Here is a 14,316-nt window from a genome sequence, read left to right on the forward strand (position 1 = left end):
TTGTGCAGGTGAGAAATTTCTTCCTAGAGATGAGGAGGGAGAGCTATTCCCCACCACAGTCTCTGTCCCTTCTCTTTACCGCAGTCAGCGTTTGTAAGGGATTGAGCTGCTCAGGGTCTTGTGTTCATTTATCTGTGTGTAATCTAAGCCAAAGAGTATGTAGAGTGAAATGCCTCAAGCCCTTTTAAAGTTTAAGGGATGGGTAAGGGTGGTGGATGAGGGAGGAAGATAGTGAATGGAGATGTCTCAAGTATAAACTGAGCAATAATCCTGCCCAGATGTGAAGTTCTTGCTCAGGCAACACCATCCTGAGAAACAAAGCTTTGGCTGGAAGTGAAGTAAGAACCTGAAGCCCTTGTACTCTCAAAATAAGGATGTGCTAAAACAGAAATGGTCAATTCTCCTGGCTCAGTCAGCTGTGCAGATGAGGAAAATGTTCAGTCCCACCTCTACAGCATTTTGCAGTGACAGAGTTGTTACAGAAGTGGATTCTGTCTGTCTTTTGCCAGTGGTTGGGGACTGGACAAGAAGAACCAGTGGTTAGATCTTTTTGTACACATGATTTATTTCCCCATATTCTTTATTAGGACCATCTTTTTCTCTTCTAAGATAACTCACTTTTATTTTTAACACTGGACAAATATCAAATATTTCTCAAGAGAGATCTGTGATTACAGCTCAGTTTTGACAGTTGAGAGTAGTCCAACTGACATACTCGCTTCATCTGAAATGCTGCTATTTTGAGCTCTGCTTTTGTTTTTAACCATCAGTGATAAGTTTGCATTTCCTATGGATGATATTTTGGGTTGACGTGAGTTGTTACAAATCAGGTCTACAGTGGCTCTGGCTGTAGTGTTGAAAACTCCACAGTGTAAAATGGTTATCTTCTGTATGAGTTTTGCTTTCTTTTCTGTTTCGATACTCTTTCACCCAAAACAGAGAAGAATTATATCCATATCTCAGCTGGATATCACTAAACAATTTGGTTTATGTCTTGCTGAAGCATTTTGTAAGTGCTTTTGCAGAAAGACTTTTTTTCCTCCTTTTTTCTTTTCTTTTTGCCCTTAAGATAAAGGCAAACTGAACTTTACAGGCACATCTTCAGGAATCGGACATTTTCCAGCTATTATTTTGCAAACTATTAGAGCGGCAGATCATGAGGTGGGAACCCAGTTATGCAAACAAAGCCACGTCACTCTCAGCCAGAAATAGCTTCAGTACATGTGCATTAAGGTGGAAACACAGGCCTTTGGTGTACATACAGCAAACATTGTTGGGAGGGAGGTGAGAGGGGAAGCTGCAGCTTTTTGTTTAGAGTCTCTCAGGAGGTATTTAGAGAAAGTGTCTTTTCCAGAGATGAGCAGAGTATTGCTGCTTATAATTTCAGTGGGATAGGAGTTACTGCCTTTCTTATACAAGAAGGGGACTAGGGTTTTGAGAGGTGGCACTCCATTCCCAGGGGTGGTGTTAATTTTTAACATAGAGGTCCCACACAGAGCATGAAGAAATACTGGAGAACAGTTAAAAAATAATTTCTTTCCTTTTCTTCTTCTACTCAGTCCATCTCTAGCACAGTGAAGGCCTCTTTGTTTCTGCAGTCTCCTGTGATTCTTGGATAGCCCATCAGTTCCTTACTGTGGGAGATGGTTTCATAGGTTGTTGCAGAGACGTTTCCTTTGCTACCTTAGCTTAAGTCTTCATCTGTTTTCATTTCAGCCTCATCCAGTACTGCAGTGCCCTAAATAATTTTGAGATCATCCTACTAACTATTTGCTGCGTACTTAGAGACATGCTACCTGTTAATTTTACTGGGTATTTGCAGCAGGGATATGGTCTGGCTTCCTTTAATATGCTGCACGTTACTCTCTACCAGACTTAAAATAAACTTTTTTCTTTCTTCTATAGTATTGCTACACTGAGCTCCCTTTGCAGTGATGTGTTTAATTGCAGTTTGTAATCTAGGAGATTGTGTAGTGTTTCTGGCCCAAGATACAGTTTTAGGTAAATAAAGGAGATAAAGTAGGAACTTAGGTATGGAAAATGCAGCTTATAGGTGTACAGATGTAGTTTCCATTGGATTAAAGCCTCCTTTTTATGAGGACTTGCAATTTCTTATCTCATAATACTTTTCTGGGATGAGTCGAAAGGGGCCTATAAAGTTGAACAAAGGCTTCACATCTTCTGTAATGGGCAAAGTGTTTCCCAGGCACTGTTCATTACCTATTCCTCATAGATGTTTTTTGTCTTAATTAGAAATTGTGTTCAGATTATCTCTATATTCATCCAGAGTTGCGAGTGCCTATCGGAATATCTTACTTAATGTGTTCAAATAAGAGTTCTCTATTCCTGCTCCTCTTTCCACAGGTATATATAAACTTTTTCTCCTGTAAAAATTTCCAACCACAGATTTTTATTGTTTAGTTACCCCCTTCAAGTTTTGTTGTAGGTATGTGTCTGTTTCAACCATTAGGATGCTTTGCTTCTTCCAAACTTGAATGTTTTCCAAACAAGATTCCTATGCATGTTGCTGTTTAGGTTGTGCCAGTTGAGTATTGCTGTATTCTGAAATAGCTGACCTCAGCTGAACATCAGCATGCACAGCTACACAGAAAGGGGAGATTAGTGCCGATTTATTGGCCTGTCAATTAAATAAGAGCACTAGGATTCTCACTGCATGGCTGAGAGGTTAAGTATTGTGGTGGCAGCAAAAGATCAGCTTTCTTAAATGTAACTCTCGTTTCTATACATTTATGTTTAATTAAAATATTCCTACATCCTGCACTCTTCAACATTAATTCTGAGATTTATTTTGAACCATTGCCAGGGGAATACATTGTTATGGCATCCTCTTTCCACATCTATTAGCAGGAAGAGGATAATTGAGGAAATCTCACACAGATTTAATTGGGGACTGAGGGCAGGAGCAGGGAGGGGGAGAAACACAACACAGAAGTAGGTCAGAAGTTTAGTGGTGGGTAACTCTTGCTTGTCGCTGAGCAGTTGAGCTGAGCGGCGCTGTTGTAGGCAGCTGTGGGTCTGCTGCGATTTTGGGGTTAACCAGGTAATTGATGGTGGTGCGAAAGGAGTTGCCTCCCATATAGCTTACATAATTTGTCCCATATAGGCTGGTGCCGGTCCAGTCATCACTGGCACCGAGCATGGTGCAGCCGCCTCTGCAGGAGTCACAAGGGCAGGCAGTGATCCCTCGTGGCTTTGTACAGAATGGGTAAGGAAATGGGGGTGGCTGAGAGCAGTTCAGCCTGATTTGGGGGCAGGCTTTGTGCAATTTTAAGCTCTAGTCAGGAAGGCAGGCGTTGCGTGCACTCTATTCTGCAGTAGCCTGTGACACGCTGGGAAGCAGCATCCTTGCAAGGATGAGCCCTGGGCCATGCAGGGAATGTGTAATCCCTTTGCACCCTTCTCAGCCCCTCCAGTTGCCCTGTTAGAGCCATGGCTTTTGTGCTGGCAGCAACACTTCTGCAGCCTCGGAGTCAGGGTCAGGATCATCTTCCAATTATTATTTCATTATTTGCTTTTTTGCCTGATGTGGCTGCAACATGTGGCAATGTTCTGCAAATCTACATTAGGTGTTCCTTTTGCTGATGACGCTTTTGCTGTCTGGTTAGATCCATGTGCTAAACTCTGGATGCACAGTACAGATGCTGAAGCAGTCCGCTTTCAAAAACCTCATGAAGCTGCAGTCTTTTTGTCAGGGCTCTAAAAATGTGCTGATTTTCCTTGAGACACTGCTCTGTTTTCTTGACCCATGGTCTAGTGGCTCCTCCATCCAGCTTTTAGACTCCAGAGTCCCACTTGCAATGTAAACTTTGGGTCTATACTTTGGACTTACTTTTTGTTGTCCACCTGAAGGCAAACCTGTACCACATATGGCCTGTGGACTGGGCTGCACCCCCATAGCAGGTTCCTACCCACTGTGACATGCTGACACACCAGCATGACTGTCTGCATGTCCCATGAATCGACCTGGGAGGAAGGGATGAACACCACATGCCAGAGGGCAGCTGGGCTGCCCAGGATGGTGCAGTGATGACCGGGAGCAGAACCGGGTGCACTTTCCTCATTGTCTCCCAGAACTGGAGCTGGGCAAAGTCTGTGGCTGGTGCCTTTCCCTGTGGTTTAGCTCCAAGTTGGGAGCAAAACAGCTTGAGAGATATCTGTGCTGTGTGTTTGTTGTTATTCAACAATAGCTTTGTGGCCCCCAGTTGGGACTGAGCCTGTCATTTTGAGCTTGTGCAAACAGTAAGAAGCAGTGTTTGCCCTAAAGAGCCCACAACACAAACACAGACAGACACTTTCTAATAGACAAAGCAAAAAAGGAGGGCTTTAATTACAACCTTGACTATTTTTACTGGGTTTCCTGAAAGCCTCTTTGACCAGCATTGCCAACCTAAAGCATCAACAAATACAGTGCTGGCTTAGAAACTGGTGTAATTAAGAAGTACAAACACACGGAAAAGGGTGGAGGTTATTTGCCTCTTTTTTTTGAGCCTGGAGGGAGTCTCTTCACAAGCTTTTCCAACTAGTTACATAGAGCAGAAACTTTTTCAGCTTGTAATAAAAAAAAAAGAGAAATTATTCTCATGGTGGCAGCAGGTCACAGACTTGTTTCTTAGGTCATAATATGGGGCAAACCCAGCCTGCCACTTGGGGGTTTGCTGCCATACTTTACTGCCCAGGTTTTTGGGTTTCTTTCCTCTACTGCTTTCTAGGATTTCCCCCCCTGCTGTTGAAGCATTGCACCGTGGGTGCTGCTGTGGTGGTTAACCTGTGTATTTTCTTTGGGATGAGTCTTTCTTTCCAGCTACCAGTTGTAAAGCCCGCTGGGGCTGCAGATGCATCGGCTTGTACTGGAACAGAATGTACAAAAAAATATAGTCCTCAAGGACGTGGCTTTGTGTACTACAGTGGCTGATGTCAGAGGATGGAAAAGGTCTTGTTTTCTCCGGAAATCTTTATTCTTAATGTGCATTCAAGACAGAGGGGCAAAAAAGTATGTTCTGCTAAACCTAAGTTAAGAAGCTTGTTCAATTTTTAAACAGTTACATAAAGCCATCAAAGTCTGACAGGAGAGAGATGCAAGTTTGCACAAAAGAGAAAGGGAAAAAGAAGCTGAAATGGAGTGTTAAAGTTAATTCCCCCAGGCTTACACCTAAAACAGCCTTAACTCATAGATGAACCCAATCTTGTCTCTTTTTCCCCCCCTTCTCATTTCTCATTTTTTCCCCTTTCTTGACAAAGATCTTCATGTTGCTGAACCAGCTAAGTGTGAATGCTTCTTATGCCAACACTACTGCTTTTACCAAACCAGCTCTGGGTCCAAATAAGCATTTCTGTGCTACCCCTGGGGAAACAAATTTGTGGACATAAGAAATGGGAATAGGGCTTGTCTAAAACACAGGCAGGAATCCTGGACTTCTGCATCCTTTTGCTCCTCACCAGCTGGGTCTATGTGAGATTCCATTCGTTACTGCAAATATTAACATTTGGGGTACTCAGCAGTACAAAGGCTCAGGCCTTGGTGGGAGAGAAAGAGCTGCTTTGGCCCATGGCTCAAAGCCAGCTGAGCCTCCCCCAAAATGTCTGCCAGTTCCTGGTGGTGGCTTTTTCTCAATGAAAGAAGAAATTAGAAACTTAGCATAGTGAGCTTGATGCAAGGCTACCAAGGATCACAGCTAACTGCTGGTGAGGAGTGGATGCAGGAGAAATTTGGGACACATTCATGGGAGTCACATTGTCCCTTCCAAAAGGAAGAAGTAGGGACAGTCTGCAGGGATAGCGTTACGGTCACAGTGTGCTGTATGAGTTTTGCAGTCAAAAATATATATATCTGCAAAAGGGTGCAAGAAACAGTGATCAGACAAAGTTTTGATGCTGTCTCTGCCCTTGCTAGTTTTGATGCACATGAGCTCAGATCCCTCTTTGGCACTGTGCTGTCAAGGGACCTATGCTGAACAGTCAGAGGGGCCCAGGCATCTGATCACAACAGCCTCCACTGTGACTGTGTAAGATGCTGGAGGAATTCAGTTCATGCCTTTTCTGGGCTGCTGGCAGTAATGGGGTGGAAGTATGAGTTTATTAGGAGCTCAGAGCTGGGAATTCATCTGCTGTCTTTGAGGGCTCTGAAACACAGTCATGGAGTTCAGCTCAGGTTTGACCTCACTTCTGCTGTTCATGTTTTCTTGGACAGTTATTTAACTTGAACACGGACATTCCTGTCTGAACTCAGGTGGTTCGGACACTTTGCCTGCAGTCTTTTGATGCAGTTTCCTGATCTTTAAAGTTTGCTGAGCATTGGTTTTGTTGTCAATTCTGAATGGTGTTTGTTACTCTCTTTACTGGAAGAGAAGAGATTGGCAAGTGGATTCTGAGCAGCTTCGCAGCACCCCTGGACTGTTTTTCTCCAGGTACTTTGCAGGTAGCGATTCAGGAGCTGAATGGTGCATTCTTCATTAGGCAATAGATATTTGGTAAGGGCTTGTGTTGTAGGATCAGTCCTTTCTGGATAATGCATACAGATGTTCCAGGTCTTTAAGTAACATTAATCTATTTATATGTACTACCTAGATACCAGCAAGCTATTATATCTGGTTTTGTCTAGACATGATCAAGGACATACTTTCAACTCCCATTATTTTTCAATAGCATTAATATTCAAGCATATCTTTGTCTTAAAATGTATTCTGAAAGCTGTAGTTATTGAGGAAATTCATGAAGAATAATAAGTCCTCTGACAAAAAGGATGTCATATAACAGAAATATACATGGAGGGTAGATGGCATATCTGCTATCAGTGTGTTTTCCTCCAATCACCTCAACGACTCTGAGCTGTTGTTCATGTGCAGCTGAATAGGCAAATGAAACTCAGAAAAAACATGTGATTTCCTCCAGGTCATGGAGGACAACTGTAGTAGAAATGAATTAACTGCTCTTGACTCCCTGACCTCTGTATATGTTACAACTCTTTTTATTCAGCTGCCGAACTTTCTAATGTCCTATTCAATATTGAGAGCGTAGCTTTGGTTAACCTTAGCCATTCACTTTCTTCACAGCTGCTGTAAAGGAGATGTTTTGATGAAAATTGCTACCACACCTATTATGAGCATAATAATTTTTCCAATCCGCATCTTCAGGAAATCACAGTTTCATTGTGCTTGGCTGGTAGCTGGAAGCCCTGGCTTGCCACTGCTGGGAGAGTGGAGTGGAGATGGGAGCCAAGAATCTTTTAGTGGATTTTCCTTACGTAAGGAAGGTTTTTGTCAGTAGTGGATGTATCTTCTTTCTTATGCACAAGGCTTTGTTCTGTGAGAGGGATTCCTAGAGAAAACAGTTGGGAGAAAAAATACTCAAAATTCAGGTTTGCATAAGTCTACCCTTTAAAAAATTAGTGGCATTTGAGACTCTGAAGTGCTCTCTGTAAATTGCACTGTTTCCTTCCTGTGTTTGAGAAGTGCCTGAACCTCCTCTGAGCCCTCCACAAGCTGCAGGACGTCGCTGTTTACTTTAGCGTACCTGAGTCAACGGCATTATCTGTGTCTGGCAGCACTGTCTCCAGCCTGAAGGTCTAACAAAAAAAAAATAAAATCTGTTTTCAACATGAGCAGAACACAAAAGTTTCTGTACTCTGTGCATCTGCAGAGCCACCCCTGTGTCTGCATGGCAGTGTCCCAAAGGGACTGATTGATTTGGTAGGACTGTGCTAAAGGTCTCAGTGCTGAGAAACCCACTGTGTAAAGTTTTTTCTTTTGCCTCCATGTCAGAGGTCAGGGAAATTTTCCTCCTTTTCTGCCCAGATCACTGTGTGCATTAACAAGTTGCCACGTTGCACTGTTGAAGTAGTTACAATTCAGGGATCAGTATGGTGCTTCCCCACTTTTACAGTGCTGGGAGATTCTTTGTGTTGACAGGCACTATATAAATACAAGTAATTGTCACTAGAAAAACTCAAAATATTTCTGCTCACACAGCCTCAGGTAAAGGACTAATAATGAAGATGGATCACAAGGGAGCCAATTTTTGCATAGTTAAATCCACTGGTGTTTGTATGACAGGTGAAACAGCAGTATTTGGTCTGCTCAGTGGGGGTACAGTCACTACTCAGTCAAAAATCATGTGGCAGGAAGAGAAAGAAGAGTTTGCAGTTCCTGTGCCCAGTGTTGGCACGCCTTAGGGTGAAAGGACAGTGTAGTGGGAGCTGAGGATGGCTTCAGCCAGGTGTGGAAGGCAGGAGGCTACGAATCAGGTGGCTGCAGTGATCTTGGTGGTGGAGAGCACTGGTGTTGACTGATGAGGGAGAACAGGGAGACTGATCTGCTTTGGTGCATCTCTCCCATCAACTCTCTGAATTGCCCAGGGATTGAAGAAGGTGTTTGCAAATGAGCAGCAGAAGAATTTTTGTGAAACAGCCACCAGGGAACAAAGTGTAGTAAATTGGTGATGTAACATGTATGCGGTGTCTCCTGGTGTTGTGTTTCCCTGATACATGCTGCCGCACCTTTCCTGTGGGAGTGGTGAAGTGTCAGTATCCTCATTGTAGACATGGATAATGGGGACACTCAGAATTAACATTTAATTTTTAAGTTGAGACATGTAAGCTGGACTGTGTATGAACTTGGGAGAAGGGTTGTGAGTGGGCCATTTATCTGAGTGTGGGTTGCCAGCAAGATGGTGCTTGGAGGGTATCTATTTCTAACACAGCAACTACTCCTAATAAACCATATCTCTGTGTAACCCTCAGCTTTAATTGCAGACACCATTTTGTACTTCCTGGACAGTTCTTGATGTTCCTATCCACCTCTCTTAGCCTGAACCCAGTTTTATGCTGGGTCTGAGCCGGTGCCGGTCAGAACTGTGCTGGAGACGCGGCAGTGCTGCCTGGCTCTGACTTTTCACCTGTACAAACCTACTGTGCAGATCCAACTTTCAGCCATATCCAAACTTCCCAGTCCTAGAACTGAACCCTGATTTCTGTTTAAAGCATTGCAGTGGCAGCTTCTCAGGTGAGCTATCTTTGTTCTGGATGCAAGAAAACTGGCAGGGCTTCACTTTGTTCCTGAGCTTTCAAAGTAGCGTGCCTGAAATAGAAACACCGCACAGGAAGGTCTCCCATAAAAGTTACTTCCAATAGGCAACTCTTCTCTTGGATTATCCCCCTAAGAATTCAGTAAGATTATGTTCTACTTGGAGGTCATCCCTGCAGGTTTAGTCCTGAGCCCTGTCATGGTACCATGGGAAGAGGCTCAAACACCCGGCTGGTGGTGGGAGGTTTTCCCCTGTTACGGAGTTTGCTGTTTCTTTGCTCCCACTTGGGAAGCCAGGAAGGCAGTGCAACCAAGAAGCAGCATGTCAGCAATTCCCAGCAGGTAGATAGTCCCACGGGGCTCTTGCATGTCAGCGTAACTGAGAACAGTCCAAAGGATTTCTCCTGTGACTTAGACTGACCAACAGGGACTGCTCAGGGGTAGAGGAAGAACCCTTTTCTGCAGTGGCCCTAAGCCATGCTAGGTTCTGAGTGGGCTCCCAGCTGCTTCAGAAGTAGGAGATTGCAGCATTTATAACCTCTGGTGCGCTCAGCAATGGAAGAACAAATTGGAGGTCCTGATGGGACCCATCTCCCTCAGTTCACCTTGTTTCTGAGGGTTTTGTTAACTGTGTCTAGCTCATAGCTAACATGGGTGTCTCAATGCTACCTTTGTTTTTCTAGTGCCGTTGATACTGGTCTTAAAGTCAAGCTAGCTTTGTGGTTCCCGTGTTTCTACCAGAAGTGGATTTTTGTTTTAATTGAAGTATTTGTTCTTATGGAGACTAAACAGTCACTAATCTGTGGACTATCTAGAAAAAGTGCTCATCTTAACTCTGCTGGGCTGTGTCTCTCCAGATAGAGGTCCTGGCTAGTCCTGGTGATGGTTCTGCTGCACGGGCTCTTCTTTCTTTCAGATGCCATAGGTGTCCCAGATACTGCTCTCTGAATTCTGCCTCCTTATTTGTCTCTTCCTTTCTGTCTTGCTTTTAAAAAGAAAAGGTGGTGGTGGTGGTGATAGCAGTTTTGTGGCCTAAAGGGGTTCCACAGTGTCTGGCAATTGTTGTGTCAGCAATTGTAAGAGGCGAGTCTAAAGGAAATATCTTACCTTCCTTTCCTAGCATGGCTCAGCTTATCCATTTTGTCACCTGAACTTAAAAGTATCCATCAGTTAGAGGATGGAGATTTACATAATTAGTGTTTTTGGGGTACCTTCTGAAATGCAGGAGAAGATACTCTTACACATCCCTGCTTTTATCTAACAAAGTGCTGACAAAGAGGTATCCATGGAGACATCCATTATAAGACACTGTTCTGAAACTGTTTTTTTCCAATGCGTGTTAAAATGCCAAAGGGTTTTCTTAAGCATAATTTATACCATTTCTTTGCTTCATTCCTAAACAAAAGTAGTTATGCCTGAATATGATGAGAACCATCATTTTGAAAATGAAGTTTGCAAGCTCATATTAAGAAACGGTGATAGGAGTGAACTGGGAGAAAGGTACTGAGTGTTTTAAGGTATCCTACAGAGTGTTTTAGCATGGAGAACTACTGCTAAGATACCATGACAGAAAGCCTGTAGCCCTCTTGGCTGAAGAGAGGTGCTGAGCATCACTGACCTCTGGGCATCCTCAGCATCTAGCAACTCACTTCATCTGGGTGTCTGAATGGTGCTGGGATTGACAAAATTCCACCCATCCAAATGGGTCCATGCAGATTGGTCATGGAGATGGTTTCCTGTGAGGGGGATACCTAAACATCAAGGGGCTTCCATGACCTGTTTCCGAGGAGATGGAGTGGCGTGGCTGTGCAGTGGCTGAGGGCACTGGCTTATGGTAGTTGCCAGCCTGTTAGAAATTACAAGAAGAATTTAGTTAGACAGGAAGTAATCACCTATTTTTGCAGACTTGACAAACTTAGTGGGGCACATGAATCTGAGGTTTTTGGAGACAGGTGATCATGTCAGTGTTGCAGCATGTGGGTTTTCTTTTTAAATTCTCTGTCTTTCCTCCCCTCTGTGCCATTGCTTCAGTCACAGCACTTTGTGCTTTCATAACCCCCTTCAAGTCCTGTAAAAGATGGTTGGGGAAGATCAGGCCCTTCTAATGCAAGAAAGGAGCTGGAAGGGTCAAGCTTCCTATCACACAACTCTACCTGTGCTGTGGCTTTCCTGCTGTAAGCCTTGAGTTCATAACTTTCCCTGTCCCATGGCTGTGGGCTGGTCAGACACATCTTTACAGACTTGGCCAGTGTGGTTTCTAATTCTGCAGCTCATGCACATGTCTCTTTGGCTCTGACACTCTGCACAGCATTTGTATGTAAGCATTATCTGTTGTTACGGCAATATGCTGTAAAAAAAAAAAGGGATCTAACTCCACCCTTTCTCCTTGCCTTTCCTGTTTTCTTGTCTTTGCATGGTGAAAACAGGAGTTTACAGAATCCTGCGTGTCTGACTTGGTTATTTATAGCTTGAAGCTGTTGGGGTTTATTTTTGAGTTCAGTTAATGAGTTAGTGTTTGCAGAACTGTGAAAAGGCTAGGAAAAATCTACAAAATATTAGAAACCAGACTGAAGTGATAATGTGTGTGCACACTCCTTCTCTGATCTGTTACTGTATCCTCATAGTCGTGTGTTCATTAAAAAATAAATATCAATCTCTAAAGCAGGAGGATTCTCCCAAAGGGAAAATTGAACCGTGGTTTAGACTGTGCTAGCTGACATGTACAATTCACCCTGTGTTGGTTAGTCATGTAAGTCGTCTAATTAAAGAGCACACTCTTGTGACATGGTCTGAAGGCTTTGGCATGGTATTAAGAGGCTGGAGACATGATGCTGGCTGCTTGGGCACAGCAGAGGTAGTCCCAAAACCTATCTGCACCTTACTGCTTCTGCAGAAATCTGTGTGCTGTCAGAGCTGCTGAGATGAGTGGTTGGAAGTTTTCTGCAGAAGTATAAAGAAAGTGGAATTGGTTGTTCATCACAGAGCTGCAGCATCTCAGTATTTGCAGATTCTGCACTGGTTTGCACAGAAGGAAGATGGGCATCTTTACGTATGTCTGAAGTAAATGGGTTCTTATGTGTTCAGAGCACTACTAGATAACTGATTTGAAAATTAGAGTATCATCCCAAAGAGAGGTCAGAGCCTAAAACTTTATTGTTCTCTGTCATCCAGGCATTCTGTCTCTCTAGTGCATTTGAGGATTGCTGGCAGCCCTCAAGCTGTGGAAACTTGCTGAGCTCCAGCAACTGGTGTCTCAGGTGTATTAGTTAAAGCAGCGGTTTCTGAGCTGTGCTCCATGTGCTGCTTTGAAAGGTTCTCTAAACAATAACCAAGAAAAGTGAGTCTAAATAACGGGCAGCTTAAATTCATCTTTGACTGATACATTGCCCTTTGCTTCTCTCCCTGGAAATTTGTTAGTAGTCTACAAGCCAATTTGGCTGGATACCACAAGGTTAGGCACCTATAATTGGGCTGACTGCTCAGGCATGGCCATTATAGAGCAGTCCATCAGCCGTAAAGTTCTGGACAAAATTAAACTAACAGCTGCACTCCTCTGTCAGTGTTGAGCTTTGGGAAGATTTTCGTCAGGATCAGGAAACAGACAACTCCAGCACCTTTGGGTGCTGGGTGGAAAAAAGGAACTTGTCTGTTCAGGAAAAGCAAAAAAAAAAAAAAAAAAAAAAAAGAGTAGAGCATCTCTAGGCATTTGAAATACACTGGCTTCTCTTTTCTGACAGTCTCCTTATAGCACATACTGGAGCCATCGGTTTCTGTTATCTGAGCTATCTGAATATTCAGGTTGCTGTGGATAATGCAGACTTAAGTGGAAAAAACAAAAATGCAAAACCAACAGCTTTCCAGCAGCAGATTTCAGTCTGACACTGATGCTTTGTTTGGATACTGAGAAGGGTTGCAAGGGGAGGGAGGAGGGCTGGTGTAGCTGGGTTTGTGCTGAGCAGGAATTATGGAAGCTCAGAGGAACTGCAGCCTCCCAGATCTTTAAATACACTCTGACAAAAACCTCAATGGGGAGCTCCCCCTACGCAAAATCAGTCCCTACCATCCCCTCTGTTCTGCTCCTTCCCTTTCCCATCCCTGCAGATGCTGTGGCTGCAAGGTCTTTGATGTGCAGATACAGTGACGCATGTTTCATTCTCTGATCAGAGCCCAGTTGGTTTTGGAATAGGGTGAATATTCAGGGCTCCAGATTGTACACAATGCAGCAAAGATATGGGGAGGAGGGAGGCCAAGGGGGCATTGGAGAAGGCAGGAGGGCTTGTGTGTGTGAGGGGGAGCAGCAAAATGCCACTGGAGGACCCCTCTAGGTTTGACTCTTGCTGCTATTGCAGCCTTTTGATTCTCTGGTTGCAAGAATTTCCTCCAGAGTTGAGAATAAAGGACATTTAATAGTAGTTTCCCACATCCCTGCCACACTGCCAGCCCAAAGCATTCACAAGTCCTGAGTCAGTCCTCACCACCTACCCCCAAATTATAACACTGATGGGAAAAATTGCATCATTGTTTCAAATAGAAATAAAAGGAACATTTTAGTTTTGGGTTCTTTCTTTAAACTGGACTTTTCGCTGGAGCATTTGTGTTGCATTTGGCTCATATGTCTCAGTCCCATACTTCTCTGTCTCCAGTTTTGCTTGCATTGGGCACATGCAGACTTGCTGGCACTTGATATGAAGGAATTAAAAACTAGCATTTGAGGGATCTATGACTTTTAGGTGATCTGTGACTTGAGCCAGGCTTCAAAATACTTCATAGCTTGAGATCCACATGCAGAGATTTGGGTGACTTGCGTGATTTGGCAGAATTCTGCTGGGACCACCTGGTGGTAATAAAAGCCTTGAGTAACCAAACTGAGATCTCTGTTTTGAAGCAAAGAGTTACTAAGGCTATGTAGTTTTGCTTGAGGACTTTATATCTATTATACAGATTAGTCAGAAGTGTCAGTGTTAGTTGCAATACAAGACGAGGTGCTGTATTCATCACAGGAATAATCCCACTGCCTTCCTTCAATTTACATCTGCAATGACTTTTCTTTTTGACCCTGAGGATTGCGACAGAAGTGCTTATTTTGGTATTACACTATGTGTTATCTTGCAGTGGAAAGAAAGCTCATTGTTTTCTTGTAAATCTGTCTGTAAAGATGCAAGATGTCAGAATTTTTGACCCTTAGCACTGCTTCTTTCCTGAGCTTATTGCCCCCCCAGGACTGTCATGGCACGGACTGTGCAAATGCTCCTTGCCAGATCTCGAGAGTGTGTGGCTC

General features: G+C 43.6%; 1 protein-coding gene across 2 annotated transcripts in view; it reads left to right on the forward strand.

The window, feature by feature from the left end:
* Window positions 1-14,316, forward strand: part of ARHGEF9 (Cdc42 guanine nucleotide exchange factor 9) — a 221,546-nt gene that overhangs the window by 50,920 nt on the left and 156,310 nt on the right. The window lies entirely within an intron of this gene.

The sequence above is a fragment of the Falco cherrug genome, chromosome 15 (assembly GCF_023634085.1).
Source record: "Falco cherrug isolate bFalChe1 chromosome 15, bFalChe1.pri, whole genome shotgun sequence".
Taxonomy (NCBI): domain Eukaryota; kingdom Metazoa; phylum Chordata; class Aves; order Falconiformes; family Falconidae; genus Falco; species Falco cherrug.